The sequence below is a fragment of the Dermacentor andersoni genome, chromosome 1 (genome assembly GCF_023375885.2).
Source record: "Dermacentor andersoni chromosome 1, qqDerAnde1_hic_scaffold, whole genome shotgun sequence".
NCBI classification, from domain to species: Eukaryota; Metazoa; Arthropoda; class Arachnida; order Ixodida; family Ixodidae; genus Dermacentor; species Dermacentor andersoni.
Genome location: NC_092814.1, coordinates 128,548,107 through 128,555,734, shown reverse-complemented (window position 1 = coordinate 128,555,734; position 7,628 = coordinate 128,548,107). Strand labels below are relative to the sequence as shown.

The 7,628-nt window shown below is 44.8% G+C and overlaps 1 protein-coding gene across 1 annotated transcript in view; it reads left to right on the top strand.

Annotated features, from left to right (window-relative positions):
* Positions 1 to 1,572: 1,572 nt before the first annotated feature.
* LOC126544140 (uncharacterized) overlaps positions 1,573 to 7,628 on the top strand; it is a 159,493-nt gene continuing 153,437 nt past the window's right edge. The window contains exon 1 of the mRNA XM_055062015.1: positions 1,573 to 1,588. The gene's annotated coding sequence lies outside the window, so the exon portion shown is untranslated. The remainder of the gene's footprint in view (positions 1,589 to 7,628) is intronic.

The following is a 7,628-nucleotide window of genomic DNA, read 5'->3' as shown; positions in this document are numbered from 1 at the left end:
TTATGAACAAAAGATTTTCGTGGTGCCAAACGACGGGGAAAATGTGGCGATACGCATTCCTCTCGGCTGCCATTGCATATGTCTTCCCATTAGCATAATTCGCGCGGCTCGTCGCAGCAAGAATTATGGCGGAAAATCTCAGCAATGGCGGCCCAGCGCAACGTCACGCATCGTCAAAATGACGTTTACGAAACAGCCCTTCCTGTGACGCTCCTCATGAGATATTCCTTCAGCCAATCAGCAAGCTGGCATGGCGCATATGTTGGATCGCCACCACATATTCGCGCAATTGCAGATGCATTGCACTGGCTTCTGCACGCTACCGCTCACATTCTTTTTGAAGCGCTAACATCACAATATATCTGCCAAGGACCAAAAAAATGTATTAGTCCCTAAAATTTGCAGCTCCACGTCACGTTTCGTCATCTTGATGAAAACGCAAAATGACATTTCGCAAAACTTCCGTTTCCCGGCACAAATTTTAAGGCGCGTGAGCTCTCCACAGCCAATCAGAGAGTAAATATGGCGGATAATGGCGGCCGTGCAGCCGCCATGCGTGTCGAGAATAGCACCCCTGCTGTTTGCTTTACCACTGCTCCCGCTGAACCCAAGGGCTTCAAGGAGGCCAGTGGTGCCTAAATCGACCGCTGGATAGACGTCTTCACATTCTAATAAAATATGCTCCGTCGTTTCCCTAGCTTTACCGCAGCAAGCACATGCTTCTTCTTCCTTCTTATATCTCGCTTTATAGGTGCGTGTTCTAAGGCATCCCGATCTCGCTTCGAAAAGTAATGAGCTTCCCTTTGAGTTATCATAAATGGTTTCTTTCCTAATTTCGTTTTTTCCCCTTAAGTAGTTACTCATGGCAGGTTTCTTTTCCATTGCCGCCACCCATGAGATTAATTCAGCCTCTCTGACTTTCCGCTTGACCTTCTTTGTTGCTGTGTTGCCCACCCCACAGGCCGCATACTTGCTGGTAAGCTTCCTAGTTCTTTTCCTCCACTGTGAATCAATGTTTTGCCTGTACAGATACCTGAACACTCTCCCAGCCCATTCACTTTCCTCCATATTCCTCAGCCGTTCTTCATACTCAATTTTACTGCGAGCTTCCCTCACTTCAAAGGAACGTCCCCTACCGCCCCCTAGCGACAGCTCTCCTTACCCATAGTAACGAAAGACCAGCGGAGAACGACGACGTGAAAATTGAACTCGAAGCCACCCTTTTACGTACTATACAGACGCTACAGGCGCAGGAAGATAGGAGGGCCCAGGTTGCCGCGACGTTTTGAACCTTTAAGCACCACCATCTGCATGCTCTGTGCCATTATCCTTAATCGAGGTGGTGTGGTCTGTGGTGTGGTCGCCGCTTTTGTCGGCGAGTGAATCGAGTGTTGTGCTTGTGCCTTTTGTGCGCCTAGCTATTCAACAGATTTGCAAGTCACACAGCCCTTCGATGCACGCGACTACTGAGGAAGCGTGAAAATATCGCAAGCTATCGTGAAGTGCGTGAACTAGCTTGCTGTCAGCCAGTGCGCAGCAGAATGAACAGTACTCTAGTCGGGCATATGAAGATGTCAGCGGCACGTTGGTGAGTTTCAACGTCACATTTGTTGTTGACACTGACAGCAATGTGTGGGTGCTGTATAAACACTGTGACAAAGTTCTGTTAACTGGAGTTATTCACCCTGCATATTCTGTTAAAGCCTCGTCGACACTGCGTTCTTTAACAAAGTCGCTTTGCACGTGAGTGCAGCCACAGAAAAAGGATTGCCATCATGAGCGAGGATGATGCAGTTGGAAGTCAGAGCACCGTAGAGAAATATCGGAGACGAAAAAAGAAGCGCCAGCCACCTTTGTGTACTGCATCACCAACTACTGAGGCAAAGGAAACTTTCATTGAGGAAGCAGACAATATTAACAAAAAGAGCACGAAAAAGAAACATTGGGAATTCATTTATGATATTGATGAACACAGTGAAGGAAAAAAGAAACAGAAACGTAGGAAAAGATACGAGGGCGTTACAGGAGAAAATTCCGCTTTTGTTGAAACAGAAATATTTTCTGACGAACATCCTGCAATCTTAAAACCTCGTTTTTTCGCTAGTGATGCAATTGCGGAGGCGAGTCAAGGAGAAAGGAAACACAAGAAGGCGAAAAAACTTAGGTTGTATGATGGTAGCAACGAAGTTGTGCAGGTGCCCTGTGTTCAACAAACTGAGGTAGACATTGAGGTTCATGGCAATAATGTAGAATTGCTTTATGAAGGTCATGAGCATGAAAGAAAGTTGAAGAAAAAGAAGGATGACCGAACTTGCAAATATTATGTCACAGACCACAAAACAGTAAAGAAAAAAAAGCATAAAGCACAGCATGGCATCTGTGGTACTGAAATTGGCACGCTGCTTTACAGTGGCAAAACTCGTGAGTATGACACTGCAGTGTCAATTGCCGAAAATGACCATGCTAAACTTGAAGGTGAAAATGAAGCCATAATCTCCATCCAGAAAGGGACTCCATCCAGAAAAAGGTACATTCAGGCAGACAGAAGTGCAGATCAGCAAATGAAAAATGTTAAAGACAACAGTACTCATAACCATGAAAGTAGTGCAGTGCTATCTTGTATGGACGATCTAAACTGCGATGTGGCATCTCAACAAGAAAAGAAAATTTACAAAACAAGTGTTGCTGAAGGACATGTTGATGCAGCAGAGAAGATACTTCATTTAAACCCTGGTCACAAGAGGCCAAGTGAAGTTGGTATGGAAAAATCACTTCTCTGGGAGATTGGTGAAGACCCATCTCAGTGTAATGATGCTGACACTTATACGCGGAAGGACACAAGCCAACCAAAAGCTCTGAAGATTTCTTCACAGAAAAAGAAACGGAAGCTGGTTAACCTAAGTGATGATGTTGCATTTCTTCGGAATATCCAATCTGATATCGATGTGGATTTACCTGAGGCAATGCAGAACATGTCACCAGTGCTGGTACCGGAAGACTGCGGTACCGCGCAAAGTGCAGATGCCAGTTATGCAAAGAAAAATCTGAAGCTTCACAGCTCCCGAAAATTGGGAAATGGCCTGTCAAAAGCAGGTGTGGTTAATTTTACTTCTGCGTCCCCAAGACTTGAAAGTGCTTTAACAGGTGAAAGTGATCCTCTGTTTAACAGCAAAGGCAGTGATCCTGACACATGTGGTGGGGACATGTCTAATGGTATCGTACCAGAGCAGACACAGCACACAGCTTCCTCATCAAGCCTTTCTCCAGGCATGTCTGGTTCAAAAAAACGTACACCAATGTCTAAATCTGACATTCTACTGAAGCCAAGCAAACAGAACCATGTGGAAAAAACTGCACGTGAGTTGTTTTTTGTCTTCTATGTAAATTTGAGTAATTAGGAAAAGTAATGTGATTATGAAATTACAGTGTTGCCTCACTAGGACCATGGGTAAACAAGTAAATGAGTGTTTACATTAATGACACTGCAGAGGTGCAGTGACAAGACACAAGCACACATTTGTTTACTGCAAGATGTGAAAATTGATGAGCAACATTTTTCAGATCTTCATGTTTATTACATGAGGTGCCAAAGCAGTCCTGATAAGTGGCAGCAACAAAATTTGTAAATGGACTGTGCTTAATTGCAAATTCAAAATCTTTTTAGCCCTCTCATGCATGAATTAAATCCAGAGGATAAAAAAATTATTTTTTGCTTAAATGTGTTACTAGAGGCCACAAAGATTATGATAAAATTTTATTGCAAGTAATCAATAGTCTCTGTATCACATTTCCGATCTGTCACCAAATGAGGACAACATGCTGTAAGCCGACATTAGTCTCTGGTTTAAGTACACAATAAATATATGTGACTAAACCTTATTGAACGTTCATACTAGAACACTGAAAGAAACAATTGCAATTCAAATTGAAATGCTGACGATCGGTCTTGCACATTCCACTTATGGACCGTGGAAGGACTCGAAGCATTCGGGACAAAGAGGGACATTGCAGCGACTGCAGAGGTACCTTGTCTTGCTGCGGCAGGCGAGACTTCGACAGCGGCTGGCATACTTTTGGTCGCTCTTTGGGAAATGGTGCCCGCCGTCCAACCTCTTTTCCAGGGACACATGGTGGAGCACTCTCTTTCTTATAGGCGCGGGCGAAGAATCGTTGGATGGCCGGCCTCATTGCTTTGAGCTCTGTGCTGCTTCACCGCAAAATGTGAGCGCCTTGGCAACGCGACTTCGGAACTCAAGTTGGTCCATATAATGCTCCGCACCTTTGTCTCACTGCCACACAATCCAGGCGTTCACAACTGCTGCATTTAGTAGGTGGAAGAACATTCTCAAGTAGCCCCTTTTGTTCCGGACGTCATTTCTGTACCTTGCAATCAACGAATCCATGAGGTCGACACCTCCCATGTGTTTGTTGTAAACTTCCACGGAGTACGGCCTGGTGACATCCATTACTTTGCTCTCTTTTCTGTTGTATCTTCTGGTAGTGCCTTTGGGCTGCCGTTTTGCATAGCTGGGAACAACGTGAACAAGCGAGTTGTCCAGCCACCTTGTCACTGTGATGTTGTCTGCTGAGGTGCAAATTGATGTGCTTCCCCTTCCGTCCGCTTTGAACTCCTTCAAGGGCTTTAGCTTTTTATCTGCTCCTTGCAAACGGTTTACACGGCATGTCCCGACAAACATTATTCCATCCTCTCTGAGTTTTTGGACGAGGGCCATAGATGTGAAGAAGTTATCGGCATAAAGTTTATGATTTTTCCCTTCCAAGTCCCTCGGACAACCTGATGACAACGTCTCCGGCCAGACCAAATTCGCTTGAAACTTTGGCTCGCCCACCAGTTGCCCCTTGGTATACCTCAAAGCAATAAATGTAGCCAGACACTCCTGCTCTCACCCACACCTTGAAGCCCCAGCGCTTCGGCTTACTTGGGAGCTATTGCTTTATGGAGGAGCGCCCTTTGAATGGAATCACCATCTCGTCCACGGAGTGGTATTCCTCAGAATCAACTGCCGAGCAAAATGCTTCGTTTAGTGCATCAATGACTGGCCTCATCCCAGACACGCGGTATTCTGGTAGCTCTGAGTGTCAGTCCCATCTTTGAAGTGAAGGAATCTTCGAATCTCCTCAAAACGGTTTACAGGCATTGAATCGGCGACAATGTCCATTCTAAGGCCGGGTTCTGTGGACCAGTAATTCGTGATTCTTGGGTATTTGATGTAAGTCATTACCAAGAACATGCCAAGAAAGACTTTTAGCTCTGGCAAAGTGAACCGTAGGTTATCTTTGCCTTTTTGCACTGCATACAAATTTGTTTGAAAAACAATGTGCTCCAGCAATGAGTCTGGAAATTCGGCGAGGAAGTAGTCAATCGGAAGTGTGCCGTGCAGGTTGACCCTATGCTCACCAAGAAAATCGGGAGGCTTTCCTGCATAGTCTTTGTCGGCGATCCATACTGTGCTGTCCATTCTCGCGGCAGATGTCTTCGAGGGGGCCCTTGCAGCAGAGCTTGTCGAAGCGCCGTTAGCACGCACAGGCTCACGGTCATCACTCTCTTCTTCTGAGCTGCTTGAAGTGTCAAGGTCGGTGATTAGTTGCTCCCAATCATCCGCCTCGGAATTGTCATCAGAGTCAGATGAGAGGTCCAGAAGAGCATCGATTTCCTCTCTGGACTGTCCTCGCTTTGAAGACATCTTGGAAAAGTATTGTTTTTCCCACAGTCTACGGAAATGTGGAACTTATACCCACCCAAAAACTCCCACAAAAGCTGCCTCAACCGCGCATGAAAAGCGCGGGAAAATTCACGCGCTTTCAGCCCAGGTCTGGCTTTCTGCAGGTACATTTTTTTTGGTGGCACAGCAGGTAAGGCTACACTTTTCATGCATAATGTCCCCAATTGAGGACACCTGTTCTTTTCCTTTACCAAGCCCATAGCCAAGAAAAACATGGCAACAAAAGCAGATAATATAGATCAAAAGTTCCTTGCGCAGATATTTTTTACAGTCCAAGAGCACCATAGCCTGTCGAGCAATTATATTTTGTTTTCTACGAACATTCAGTGACCTCGAACAAGCCTACTCTCCTTTAGAGCCTGACGCTTCAAAAAACATGGACAGCAAGCGCCATCTGTGTAACAGTTTAGAAAACTCGGCATGTCCTCAAATGAGGACACAATGCGGCTAGTAACTCGCTTCAAGCAACTGGATGACTTTTATAGCAGGATAAATATGTGTCCTCATATGAGGCCCGTATGCATGAGAGGGTTAAATTGGAACCCACTTTATTATAGGTGTGTGCAAAGCACCTAACAAAATGGCCAGTAATCGAATCCAAGAGCATACCTGCCAACTCTCCCTAATCGTTCTGTAATATTTAAGTATTCATGCTCGCTCTATGATTTTGCTTAGGTTTGTCAAGTTTTAAGAAAAGTAAGCTCTTTTTGCAAAAATATGTTGCTCTTCACTCTCTTACCATGCCCTTGGAAGTATTGATTGTGAAAGAGCGGGCACCAGAGGGGTACATGCTTCGAACAAGTTTATCCAGACAAGTTCCTGAAGCAGGCCTAATCAGCAACAGCGTAGCTGCTCAAAAAGTCACTGTTATCTGAAAGCAATGTGTCACTTGTCAGTCTTTGCTGTTCTAAGTTAGTGGGCTGTGTGTAAAGGTAAATCGAAGGGATGTGCTTCAGAGCAAAGTAAAGAAATTTCATGCTACAGTTAAGAGAAAAAAAAGACAGGAGCATTTTGTGTTATCATGTTTGCACTGGATTCTTGGTTCATGAAGAACCAACTAACCTGCTTCAAGCAGAATTCTTGTGCTTCATTTCTCCTATGCTTTCCTTGCCTTCAGTGACTGTCTGCCTCTGGTAGTTACTGAAACGGGCCCCTCATTTAGTTTCCTTTGGTCATCATCATCAGCCTGGTTACGCCCACTGCAGGGCAAAGGCCTCTCCCATACTTCTCCAACTACCCCGGTCATGTACTAATTGTGGCCATGTTGTTCCTGCAAACTTCTTTATCTCATCCGCCCACCTAACCTTTTGTCGCCCCCTGCTACACTTCCCTTCCCTTGGAATCCAGTCCGTAACCCTTAATGACCATTGGTTATCTTCCCTCCTCATTCCTTTGGTATTTCTTCTAACAGGTGTTTTAAGTAACAGTGCTTTTCTGTGTGTAATCTGTGTGTGTGTGTGTGACTGCGCGCGTTTAGTGACTTTTTTTTCTAGAAACTGCGTACAGAGTTTCAAATTATTTTTGGGCCTCTAGGAAAATATTGGAACAGCCTCCAGGGGGAACCTGTTATAAAAATTGAAATCTCAGACCACCTAACTGTGTTGAACTTGCAGTATGAATTCTCTCTACATGCAAGTTCCAGTACTCCCATGAAAAGAGATGCCCAGTAAAGGGACCAGTGCCAACAACATTGTAGATGAATTTGTTTCTTGAAAGGTGGCGTTGGCTTTGCCATAGGCCAGACCGCTTAAGAGTACAAAACAATGCCAATTTTTATTAGTTAGCTCCTACAGTCTGAAATTGCATGCTAATGTAGAAATGCCAGCCTGTCACATCAGGCATTGTTCTTCAAATGGTATGTTAAGTAGGTCCACTTGTTACCAA